Genomic DNA, 13664 nt, shown 5'->3' with positions numbered 1-13664 from the left:
CTAGCAGAACAAAAAGAAAGGGAGATACAGATCAGGGAAAAAAATAAAGAGAGGGAGTTTGAACTTCAGAAAATGGCCATGAAACATGACAATCAGTAAAAATTGGCAGACGTAAAGGGAAACGTACAGTTGGATGATAGTGATGAGGATAGTGAGAAAGAGCATCATAGTTGAAGGCTTGGTGGGAATCTATTTAAATATGTCCAAGCATTGCCAAGGTTTGATGAGAAGGAAGTGGAAGCCTTTTTCATTTCATTTGAGAAGGTAGCTAAACAAATGAAATGGCCACAGGACATGTGGGTGTTACTGATCCAAACAAAGCTGGTAGGTAGAGCTAGTGAAGTGTTTGCATCACTACCGGAGGAGGTATCTGGAACGTATGAGGAGGTGAAGAAATCCATCTTAAGTGCATATGAGCTAGTGCCTGAAGCTTACAGACAAAGGTTTAGAAATTTAAGGAAATAATTTGGTCAAACATACATGGAGTTTGAAAGGCTCAAACAGAGTAATTTTGGTAGGTGGATAAGGGCTTTGAAAATAAACCAAACGTATGAAGCTCTCAGAGAAATTATACTTTTGGAGGAGTTTAAAAATTCAATTCCTGATGTAGTGAGAACTCATGTGGAAAAACAGAGGGTTAAAACTGCGAGATTAGCAGCGGAAATGGCAGATGATTATGAATTATTTCATAAATCAAAGATTGGTTTCCGACATCAGTTTCAACCGGTGAGGGATAGAAACTGGGGACATGAGAAATACTCAAGTGGTAAAGGTAAAGGTGATCTGATGGGAGACAATAAAGAGAGTGTACCTCAAATTAAAAAAGAAATCCAGGAGGGTGGAAAAGAAATGAAAAGTTTCAGATGTTTTCACTGTAATAAACTAGGCCATGTAAAGTCACAGTGTTGGTGGTTGAAGAAAAGCACTGGGAAGGCTGATGTGGTAAAACAGGATAAGACAGTGGGGTTTGTTAGAGTGGTAAAGGAAAGCCCAAGGGAAGTGAAGGATGTGCAAACGATTGTACAGCCTGTTCAAGAAGTAATTATTAAGAAGGTGCCAGATGTCTTTAAAGAATTTACTTGTGTGGGTAAAGTTTACTCATGGGTATCAGGAGGAGCAGGTAAAGAAGTCACAATTTTAAGAGATACAGGGGCTAGTCAATCTTTAATGGAAAGAGATGAGGAATTATGTAGTTTGGGAAGAATGTTGCCAGAAAAGGTGGTGAGATGTGAAATTCAGGGTGAGAAGAGTAGCGTTCCATTATATAAGGTAAGGTTGGAAAGTCCAGTGAAGAGTGGTGAAGTCGTAGTAGGAGTAATAGATGAACTATCTTGTCCAGGAATACAGTTTATCTTGGGTAATGATATAGCTGGATCGCAGGTGGGAGTGATGCCTGCTGTGGTTGATAAAACAGTGGAAAATCAGTCAACTGAAGGGTTGAAGGACGAATATCCTAGGATTTTTCCGGATTGTGTAGTAACAAGGTAGCAAAGTCACAGGTTAAGACAAGAGGAGAAATCAAAGCGTGAAGATGAAGTTGAAGTGCAATTATCAGAAACGATTTTTGATCAGATGGTTGAAAAAGAACAAGAACAGGTGGAGGATGAGGTGGATATTTTTAGTTCAGGAAAATTGGTGGAGTTACAACACAAAGATGTGGAAATAAAACGAATATATCAGAAAGCATATACGGAAGAGGAATCTGAGAGTATACCAGAGCGTTATTTCCGTAAAAATGATGTCTTGATGAGAAAATGGAGACCTGTACATATGCAGGCGGATGAAAAGTAGGCATAAGTTCATCAAGTAGTATTGCCGGTAGGGTATAGGAAGGAGGTGTTGCGAGTTGCACATGTGGTACCAGTGGGAGGTCATTTGGGAATAAGGAAAACTCAAGCTAAAATCCAGAAACATTTTTATTGACCTGGACTACATAAAGATGTAATTACATTTTGTCAATCATGTCACACATGTCAAGTGATAGGGAAACCTCAAGCAGTGATAAAACCAGTGCCCTTAATACCCTTTCCAGCATTTGAGGAACCTTTTTCAAGGGTCCTAATCAATTGTATAGGACCGCTTCCTAAAACAAAAAGTGGGATTCAATATCTTTTGACTGTAATGGAAGTGTCTACTAGGTTTCCAGAGGCCATTCCAGTACGTAATATTACAGCTAAAAGGATTGTGAAGGAGTTACTTAAATTCTTTACTAGATTTGGACTACCCACAGAAATTCAATTGGATCAAGGAACAAAATTTATTTCAAAGTTATTCAAAGAAGTTATGGATAGCTTAGGAATAAAACAATTTAAATGAACTGCGTACCATCCAGAATCGCAGGGAGCGTTAGAAAGGTGGCATCAGACATTAAAGACAATGTTCAGGGTGTATTGTCAAGATTATCCAAAGGATTGGGATAAAGGAATCCCATTCGTATTGTTTGCAATTAGGGATGCACCTAATGAGTCTACCAAATTTAGTCCTTTTGAACTAATTTTTGGTCATGAGGTAAGAGGACCACTTAAACTGATTCAGGAAAAATTGGTGGGTGAGAAATCGGAAATTACACTATTGGATTACGTGTCAAATTTTAGGGAACGATTAAATAGAGCAGGTGAATTGGCTAGACAACATTTGAAAGTTGCACAAAATGTGATGAAACGGGTAGCGGACAAGAAATCCAAAGTTAATAGTTTTGCCAGTGGGGATAAAGTTTTAGTGTTGTTACCAGTGGTAGGGGAGCCTTTAAAAGCCAAGTTTTGTGGACCGTATCAGATTGAAAGGAAATTATGTGAGGTAAATTATGTGGTAAAAACACCAGATAGAAGGAAGACTCACCGAGTGTGTCATGTGAATATGCTTAAAAGGTACTTTGAAAGTGAAGGAGAGAAAAAGGAGGTTTTAATGATTCTTACTCAAAGTGACAAACCAAATCCAGATGACTGTGAATTTGACATACCTCAAATTAAATTGGAAAATGAGGATGTTCTTAAAAATTGGGATGGATTGTTAAGTTATCTTCCAGAGGAAAAACGAACTGACCTGTAAGCACGGTAGCACGGTAGCCTTGTGGATAGCACAAATGCTTCACAGCTCCAGGGTCCCAGGTTCGATTCTGGCTTGGGTCACTGTCTGTGCGGAGTCTGCACATCCTCCCCGTGTCTGCGTGGGTTTCCTCCGGGTGCTCCGGTTTCCTCCCACAGTCCAAAGATGTGCAGGTTAGGTGGATTGGCTATGATAAATTGCCCTTAGTGTCCAAAATTGCCCTTAGTGTTGGTTGGGGTTACTGGGTTACGGGGATAGGATGGAGGTGTTGACCTTGAGTAGGGTGCTCTTTCCAAGAGCCAGTGCAGACTCGATGGGCCGAATGGCCTCTTTCTGCACTATAAATTCTATGATAATCTATAAAAGAGTTATTGATATCACACGGGCAAGTTTGTAGAGATAAATTGGGAAGTACTAAAATGGCTATACATGATGTAGATGTGGGAAATGCTGTTCCTATCAAACAACATCCATATAGACTTAATCCTTTAAAATTGGCACAGGTTAACAGAGAGAGTGAGAGTATGCTGAAGAATGGCATAATTGAAGTGGGTTACACTCAATGGAGCTCACCCATAGTGATAGTACCTAAATCAGACGGTACCCAACCGTTGTGTGTGGACTATCGAAAGGTGAATGCAGTTACAAGAACGGACTCTTATCCTATCCCATGTTTGAAGGATTGCATTGAGAAAGTTGGACAATCTGCTTTTATTTCCAACTTCCAGACATGGAAAGAGCATTTAAAACATCGTATGGAGTTCTTCGATCGACTTCAGGTGGTGGGTTTGGTGATGAACCTAGCCGAAAGTGAATTTGGAGAAGCCCGAATCACTTTCCTTGAGGAGTTTCCGATACCCTCAAGACCAATGCAATGAGGCAATGCGATCTCTTAACATGAATGAATTTGATCGAACTGTGCAAAGGTTTTGTGGCGTGATTACGCCACTGATGGAATTGCTGAAGAAACGTAAAAAAATTCAATGGACAGCGGACATTCAACAGGCATTTGACTGCCTGAAAGCTGTGATCACCAATGTTCCTGTATTGGAGAATTGCAAGGAACTCTGTGGTCAGATTGAACTAAAGTATCTGGGGCGAAATTCTCCCCCAACGGCGCGATGTCCCCCGACTGGCGCCAAACACGGCGCCAATCAGACGGGCATCGCGCCGGCCCAAAGGTGCGGAATGCTCCGCATCTTTGGCGGCCTAGCCCCAACATTGAGGGGCTAGGCCGACGCCGGAGGGATTTCCGCCCCGCCAGTTGGCGGAAGTGGCGTTTGTTGCCCCGCCAGCTGGCGCGGAAATGCGGCGCATGCGCGGTAGCGTCAGCGGCCGCTGTCAGTTTCCCGCGCATGCGCAGTGGGGAGAGTCTCTTCCGCCTCCGCCATGGTGGAGGCCGTGGCGGAGGCGGAAGGGAAAGAGTGCCCACACGGCACAGGCCCGCCCGCGGATCGGTGGGCCCCGATCGCGGGCCAGGCCACCGTGGGGGCACCCCCCGGGGTCAGATCGCCCCGCACCCCCCCCCAGGACCCTGGAGCCCGCCCACGCCGCCTGGTCCCGCCGGTAAATACCAGGTTTGATTTACGCCGGCGAGACAGGCAATTTCTGTGCGGGACTTCGGCCCATTCGGGCCGGAGAATCCAGTGGGGGGTCTCGCCAACTGGCGCGGCCCGATTCCCGCCCCCGCCCAATCTCCGGTACCGGAGACTTCAGCGTAGGCGGGATTCACGGCGGCCTACGGCCATTCTCCAACCCGGCGGGGGGTCGGAGAATGACGCCCCTGATTCTAAAGAGAAATGCCGAGGAGTAGAGGAATGGATGGACCGTGCAGAGACATTTTTCAAAGAGACTGTCAATCGAGAAGAATTTCGGTTGGAGGAGGAAGAACAAAGGAAAATGGTCTGTATTATTATACCTGTTTGCATGTGTTTTTTTTTAAAAAACGAAAAGGTATATTTACTGTGTATATTTTTTCGTGGATGGTGCAAAAGTGAAAAATGAAACCATCTTGAAGTTGATGGTTTATTTTTTTTTCTTGGGGGGAGGTGGCAGGTGAGAGCACCTTTAATACATGGATGTTTAAGCAATGTGCCTTTAAGAAAACAGTGATGTCAGACAGTGGTTGGAGCTGAGGTCAGGTCAGCCATTTTGCAGTTTAGTTTTTGCAGTTTTGAAAAGAGCTGGGTGTGTGTCTGTGTTTTGCAGTGAGCTGGATCTCTGCCATGAAAGACTATCACTGGATCATTTGGGTGATTTAAACTTATAATAGTCAAGCCTTTAACCTGATGTGATTTTGTTTAAAGGTGTTAGGTTTCTTGGAAGTTTGAAGGAACATTTTACGGAATTATTTACTGTTGCCACATCAGGGAAGTTTTCCATTGTCCTTTTGACCTTATTCACTCACTCTTCTGAGTATCCTTGAACTGAAGTCTAGCAGGACTGCCCACTGTAATAATTAATACAAGAGAACTTATAGGTTGTCATCCGCTTCAGCCATTGAGGCAGTCATTTTTGGAAGGGCACTACACAAGCTTCCAAATGCTATTGTCATGTGAGAGTACCTTTAAGACAGTGATGTCAGAGAGTGGGTGGAGCTGAGGTCAGGTCAGCCATTTTGCAGTTTAGGTTTTGCAATTTTGAAAAGAGCTGGGTGTGTGTCTGTGTTTTGCAGTGAGCTGGATCTCTGCCATGAAAGACTATCTCTGGATCATTTGGGTGATTTAAACTTATAATAGTGAAGCCTTTAACCTGATGTGATTTTGTTTAAAGGTGTTAAGTCTCTTGGAAGTTTGAAGGAACATTTTAAGGAATTATTTACTGTTGCCATATTTTCTGAGTTATCTTTGAAGTAAGGGGTGTTAAGAGATCCAATGTTTATTTAAGATGTTAAGTTGAGTTCATGGAATAAACAGTGTTTTGTGTTTAAAAACCCACGTGTCTATAATTGTAATCCCACACTTAGGGAAAAAGCCGGTGTGCTACGAAAAGCAACAAATCCACTAAAGGGAGAGGTTGGTTGAACTCCATGATACATTTTGGGGTTCTGAAAACGCCTCGCCCATAACACTATCATTCTACTTTTTAAATTCCCAACGGTCAGTTTTCGCATGTTATCTTTACCATTAGAAGAGACATATTGGGCCCCCAACCTAGCCTCCATATTGTCTCACTTACTGTTATATAGTTAGATTATTCATCAAGCGTTAGGAAGTAGTTGTTATGTGAATGTATATCCAGGGTACCATATTTACGGGTGCACGGCAGTCAGGTGCTGAGGAACAACATCAATCCACCAGGCACATGGAATAGCTTTAAAAAAATACACTTGCTGAAGCTCCTGCACTTTGAGCCTAAAAAGTGTAATTATTTTGAAGTCAGGGAACCAGATACAATATCACAGTTATTAGACTCAACATTTCAAATGAATTTAATGGTAAATCAGATTGAAAAAGTTCAATCTAAATTAGGGAAAAAAACCTGAATGCATTGTGTGAAAACTAAATGACCATTGCTGCAGCAATGAATTCACAGGTGGAGCCCATAATTAGTTGGGAGACATTTAAGAAGTTGAACAAAAGTAAAGACTTGACATTCAATTATTTTCTGAAAAGCACGAGCGAAGAAGAAAAGGGCAAGCACATCCTTTTGTGGACAGGAGAGTAAGGGTTAAATGTATTTAATGATTGAGGATGACAGTAAAACACAGAACATTTTTGAATAATTTGACATACAGTTCCAGCCAAAGGCACATCATCTGATTCACCGCTATGACTTTCAAAGCCTGAGGCAGGAACCAGGTCAACACGCTGACAATTTCTTGACAAGATAGAAACATGTAAATTCAAGGAAACAGATGAAAGGCTGATAGGTCAGCTCATTTGGGGCTCTACACACCCTGCTCTGTTTCCTTCTTTCCGAACAGAAAACCAACAAGCACTCTGTGTCTCACAACTGCAGGTCTCTGTTTCTTCACCCAACAGTATCTCTTTCTCTCTCTCCAGGTTTCTGAGTCTGAGGCTCTATATCAGAAAAAAATCAGCTGTCCCACTTCTGTGTCAAATTGTGAAAATCTTTCACTTGATTTTCAAAAGGTTTTTCCCTGGGTCTGTTTCCCCATGACAACCAAATCAAATGGGCCTGTTTCCAGGCAGGGATCAGGATGATACCCAACTCTCTGTTCAGGACATTCTGTTTTAAGTTAAATTAAAGGAAACACCGCAAACAAAGAACAAAGAACAATACAGCACAGGAACAGGCACTTCGGCCCTTCAAGCCTGTACTGGTCATGATACCATCCTTGGCCAAAACCCTCAACAATTCCGAGTGCCTTATCCCTCTATATCCATTCTATCCATGTGTTTGTCGAGATGCATTTTGAACACTGTTAATGTATCTGCTTCCACAATCTCCCCTGGCAACGCGTTCCAGGCACTCACCACCCTCTGTGCAAAACACCTGCCCCGCACATCTCCTCTGAACTCACCCTTGGAAAGAGTGCGTGCCCATCCACTCTCCCCATACCCCTCATAATCTTGTAGACCTCTATCAGGTCGCCCCTCAACCTCTGTCATTATAAAAAAAACAGTCCGAGTCCATACATCCTCTCCGCATAGCTAACACCCTCCAGACCAGACAGCATCCTGGTAAACTTCCTCTGCACCCTCTCCAAAGCCTCCACGTCCTTCTGGTCGTGGCAACCAGAATTGCGCGCAATATTCTAAATGCAGCCTTCCCAACGTTTTATACAACTGTAGCATGACTTGCCAGTTTTTATACTCGATGCCTTGTCCAATGAAGGCAAGCATTCCATATGCTGTCTTGACTACCATGTCCACTTGTGTTGCCACTTTCAAAGACCTGTGGACCTGCACACCCAGATATCTCTGGCTTTCTATATTCCGAAGAGTTTTGCCACTTAGGGTATATTTCCCCTCTATGTAAGACCTACCAAAAATTAATTACTTCACATTTGTCTGAATTAAACTCCATTTGCCATTTCTCTGCCCAAGTCTCCAACCTATCTATGTCCTGGTGCATCCTCTGACAATCCTCAACACCATCTGCCACTCTACCAACCTTGGTGTCAGCCACAAACTTACTAATCAGACCAACTACATTTTCCTCCAAATCGTTTATGTATACTACAAACCACAGAGGCCCCAGCACAGATCCCTGTGCAACTCCACTCGTCACAACCTTCCATTCAGAAAAACACCCTTTCACTGCTACCTTTTGCCTTCTGTGACCGAGCTAATTCTGTATCCATCTTGCCACCTCACCTCTGATCCCGTGTGACTTTGTACCAGTCTGCCATGAGACACCTTTTCAAAGGCTTTACCGAAGGCCATATAAACAACATCCACCACCCTCCCCTCATCAATCATCTTTGTCACCTCTTCAAAAAACTCGATCAAGTTATTGAGGCATGGTCTCCCCTTCACAAAACCATGCCGTCTATCGCTAATGAGTCCATTTGTTTCCAAATGGGTATAAATCCTGTCCTGAGAATTCACTCCAATACTTTACCTACTACCGACGTGAGGCTCACCGGCCTATAGTCTCCTGGATTATCCCTGCTACCTTTCTTAAACACCAGTACCACATTTGCTATTCTCCAGGCCTCTGGGATCTCACCTGAGGATACAAAGATGTCAGTTAAGACCCCAGAAATTTCCTACCTTACTTCCCTCAGTATTCTGGGGTAAATCCCATTCAGCCTAGGAGATGTATCTACCTTAAATGTATTTTAAAACAATATCCTTTTCGATGTCAACATGACTGAAACTGTTCACACACCCTACCCAAGAATCATCTTCCACAATGTCCTTTTATTTGGTGAATACTGATGCAAAGTACTCATTTAGCTCCTCGCCCAATTCCTCTGGCTCAACACATAGATTCCCCTACTGTCATTAAGTAGTCCAATCTTTTCCCTGGCCACCCTCTTGCTTTTTACATATGAATAAAAAATGTTGGGATTCACCTTAATCCTATGTGCAAAGGACTTTTCATCTTTACATGACCCCTCCTAATTTCCCGCTTAAGTACCTTCTTACTTTCTTTATACTCAAGGATTTCGACTGTCCCATCCCTGATTCTAGACCATACAAAAGTCTCATTTTTCTTTTTGACGAGGTTCAAAATATCCCTCATTATCCAAGGCACCCTAAACTTCCTATACTTATCCTTTGTTCTCTCAGGAACATGACTTTCCTGAGTCCCAATCAACTGTCACTTGAAAAGCTCCCACATATCCGACATTAATTTATTCTCCAACAGCCGCACCCAATCCAAATTCTTCAATTCCTGTCTAATGTTATCGTAATTTGCCTTTCCCCAGTTTAGCACCTTAACGCGAGGGTTACCCTTATTCCTATCCAAAAGTACCCTAAAACTTATGGAATTGTGGTCACTACTCCCAAAATGTTCCCCTACTGAACCCCAATCACTTGTCCAGGCACATCCATTGATTCTGTCTACATCTTCTGCTGCCTTGGGAAAGCGGGCAGCATAATCAAAGACCCCTCCCACTCTGTTCACTCTTCCAACTTCTTCCATCGGGCAGGAGATACAAAAGTCTGAGAACACGCACTCATAGATTCAAAAACAGTTTCTTCCCCGCTGTTACCAGACTCCGAAACGACCCTCTTATGGACTGATCTGATAAATACTACACTCCTATATGCTTCACCCGATGCCTATGTCTGTGTATTTACATTGTGTATCTTATGTTGCCCTATTATGTATTTTCTTTTTATGTAATAAATGATCTGTTTGAGCTGCACACAGAAAAATACTTTTCACTGTACCTTGGTACACGTGACAATAAACAAATCTAATCCAATCCAATCCAATACCAGGTCCAATACTACCCCTTCCCTAGTTGGTCTATTTGTATATTGCATCAAGAAGCCTTCCTGGATGCACCTTACAAACTCTTACAAAACGTTACAAAGCCTTTGTCTACATATATGTTTCTGGAACCAACTCTTCGTTCACCCGAGGAAGGAGCAGTGCTCCGAAAACTAGTGATTTGAAACAAATCTGTGGGACTTTAACCTGGTGTTGTAAGACTTCTTACTGTGCTCACCCCAGTCCAACACCGGCGTCTCCACACCATAAAAATATTCAGCTTTCAATTTGACAAATTGTTTATATTGAAACATAAATCTGCCTTTCTCTTTTGTGTCTGTCTATCAGATGTCCAAAATGTTCATTTTGTTTCTCTGATTATTTGCGACTTTTTACCACAAGATTATGTGGGGTTTTGAAGATGTCAGTGTAGTCATTCCACTTTCAGATATTATGGCTGGGATTCTCCATTAGCCCGAAGCCGGGATCGTGATTCCCGATCGAGCGAATAATGGCGCGTTGCCTGAAAAACAGTCACCAATGCCGTTGCTATGCTCTGATCCTCCGCCAGCAACAGCAGCATGCTACCTGCCCTGCGCTGGCGGGACATGTAAACTAAAGTAAAGCATGCATATGCATGTAATTAATAGGCTTGACTGTCTTGGTACTCACAGCAGAAAATCCACCATGCAGGCTTTGGTGAAAGTTTGGCCAAACGCAGCCCTGCCACGATGGAGCCAGGGGAGGGGTGGGGGGTCAAGGCACTGCTTAAGTGACCCTCTGCCATTGCTAGACTGCAGAAGGGGATCTCCCAAGTGTCCTAGGAGTTGCATCCCTGCCCCATCAGACACTCCATCGGACATAGGGGCAGCACGGTAGCATTGTGGATAGCACAATTGCTTCACAGCTCCAGGGTCCCAGGTTCGATTCTGGCTTGGGTCACTGTCTGTGCGGAGTCTGCACATCCTCCCCGTGTGTGCGTGGGTTTCCTCCGGGTGCTCCGGTTTCCTCCCACAGTCCATAGATGTGCAGTTAGGTGGATTGGCCATGATAAATTGCCCTTAGTGTCCAAAGTTGCCCTTAGTGTTGGGTGGGGTTACTGGGTTATGGGGATAGGGTGGAGGTGTTGACCTTGGGTAGGGTGCTCTTTCAAAGAGCCGGTGCAGACTCGATGGGCCGAATAGCCTCCTTCTGCACTGTAAATTCTATGATGATGATAAGACCATAAGACATAGGAGCAGAATTAGGCCACTCGGCCCATCGAGTCTGCTCGGCCATTCAATCATAACTGATATTTTTCTCATACCCATTCTCCTGCCTTCTCCCCATAACCCCTGATCCCCTTATTGATCAAAAACCAATCTATCTCTGTCTTAAAGACACTCAGTGATTTAGCCTCCACAGCCTTCTGCGGCAAAGAGTTCAACAGGTTCATGAACCTCTGGCTGAAGAAATTCCTCCTTATCTCCGTTTTAAAGGATTGTCCCTTTAGTCTGAGATTGTGTCCTCTGCTTCTAGTTTTTCCTACAAGTGGAAACATCCTCTCCACGTCCACTCTATCCAGGCCATGCCCCCATCAGTCCTCCCCATCAAACCTCCTGTCGGAGACTCCATTCGTCACCCCATCAGAGACTCCCATCAGTCATCCGCATCAGTCCTCCCCATCAAACCTCCTGTCAGAGACCCTCATTCGTCACCCCACCAGAGACTTCCATCAGTCACCACCATCAGACTCCCTCACTAGAGATCCCCTTTGGAAGCCCCATCAGTTCCCCGTGCCTGAAAGCTGAATATTAGTCCAGGCAGTACAGTGAAATATCACTGCATTTTCGCTTACCCTTTCCTAAAATCTACTGCCTCAGACAAACGGCTCCAAAGCACAGAACACTTGAAAGGCTTCAAACCCCTGACAGCCTTAGAAATGCAAATCTTCCATTCAATTTCACACAGCAATACATTTTGCCCAGTGATTGACAGCTTAATTGGTCAAGACACAGGTGCTCATTGGATTGCTTATTTATTTTTCCCTTCACCATTTTGATGCTAATACAATGTTTATAAACACTCTGCTTCAAAAGCAACCAAGTGATTTCACTTCCTCTTTTCCAGAGCAGAAACCACTTAGCTGCTTATGTGGTGAAGAACTGTCAATCATAGCATCATACTCCCATCCTGGGTCCTGATTCCAGGGAAAGGTCCACTGCTATTTTTGCCAATGCTTGACTGATATGTGGTTTGGCAGGCAGTCCTAAATTGAGGCAGCATGGTTCTCTTACTGGATCAAGATCCCTGTGGTGCATACTGCATGGAGATAGCTTTGGGAAGGGAGAAGTCTACAGGAAGCAACTGCAGACTTGATTTTCCAGTTTTCCTGAGAGGTCCCTGAACCCTCACAGACACGGTCAGTTTGGAAGAATCCAGGAGGGAGAGAGAGCAAAGTGATAAAGGCAGTCCATCTCTTATCACACAGAATGCAGGTGGGAGCACACGCTAAGATTGAAGAGACCTGTGTTCCTGAGGATTTAGATGATGCTGGAAGATTCACTTATTTTGGTGGTGGGGGGGGGGGGGGGGGGAGATCTCTTTGGTAAGCCTCAGCGTGAAAGTCAGTTCAGAGATTAGAAATTATCCAGATGTAAAAGGATAAAGGAAGCAATCATCACAGAGCTGAGAATAGCTTTAGACTGATTCCTGGAGAATAGAATATCCACTTAAAGCACAGAGTAAAGTATAACTATGGAGGGGATTTATGGCTGTTTTAATAGTTAAATGGGGATTTTGCTGTAGTACAGAGATTAGGTTGGCTACAAAAATAGCTTTTAGTTGGTGTTGTTTGCAGCTTAATTGTTGGGAGTAAAAATCGTAAATCTTTAAATCATGTGTGGTTTTTCAGGTCAGTTGACTGACCACTGCTTTTTTAAATTACTTTTTCTGAGTTACAAAGCCAGGGCTCAGAGTGTGGACAGGGGCGGACCCCTAATCCAGCTCCTTGCCAGCTCCAAAAACCAATTCAAATTCAAATTGAATCCAATTCATGGTCCCCACAAGAGTGACATACCAGATCTGAGCCAAAAGGCAGAGCAGATACTACACTTGATCTTAGCCAAAAGGCCGAGAGCGGTGACTGACCACTGCTTTGATCATTCCAAACGGCTAATATTACAAGACCAAAACAAAATTAAGTACTTGGAAACCCATAGAACTAAGGAAAAGTGGTTACAGATGTGAATCGGTGACAGGAAGAACAATGACAGTGGCTGGGCAATTTTCAGATTACAAAGTGGTTTGCAGTGACGTTCTCCAAAGGGTCATTTTTGGATCCATTACTCTTTTCAATTTTTATGAATGACCTTTTATAAATTGGTGCGGGAAAAAGCATTATTAAGATGGCAGATGATACTAAACTTGGGAATATAAAGGATGATGTGCTGTTGACTCCAGGGTAAGAGAGAGGGTGGTCAAATGAGCAGAAGTACGGTAAGTGGAACTCAATGTAGAGAAGTGTTACATAAGGCACTTTGAGAAGACTCACTTAAAAAGCCAACATACGACATGACAGGCCAAATGGCTCTCTTCTCTATTGTAATTTTGTTCTTAACACTTTATAAGTTAAATCTAAATTGCTCAAAAAGTTACAAGAATTGTAACTCTTGAAATTTCTGAAAGACTTGGCATACAGTTCAGATTTACATAAAACTCACAAAACAAAGTTAAAAACTCAGCTGCCTTTAAGGAATGACTTTATTTGGCAGAATAAACTGTAA

General features: G+C 43.3%; 1 protein-coding gene and 1 pseudogene across 6 annotated transcripts in view; both read right to left on the bottom strand.

Moving 5' to 3' along the window:
• Positions 1-13664, bottom strand: part of ppfia2 (PTPRF interacting protein alpha 2) — a 645248-nt gene that overhangs the window by 326577 nt on the left and 305007 nt on the right. The window lies entirely within an intron of this gene.
• LOC140396684 (U2 spliceosomal RNA) lies at positions 12824-13024 on the bottom strand (annotated as a pseudogene).

Source organism: Scyliorhinus torazame, chromosome 19, assembly GCF_047496885.1.
Source record: "Scyliorhinus torazame isolate Kashiwa2021f chromosome 19, sScyTor2.1, whole genome shotgun sequence".
Classification (NCBI taxonomy): domain Eukaryota; kingdom Metazoa; phylum Chordata; class Chondrichthyes; order Carcharhiniformes; family Scyliorhinidae; genus Scyliorhinus; species Scyliorhinus torazame.
This window is presented reverse-complemented; position numbering and strand designations above follow the sequence as displayed.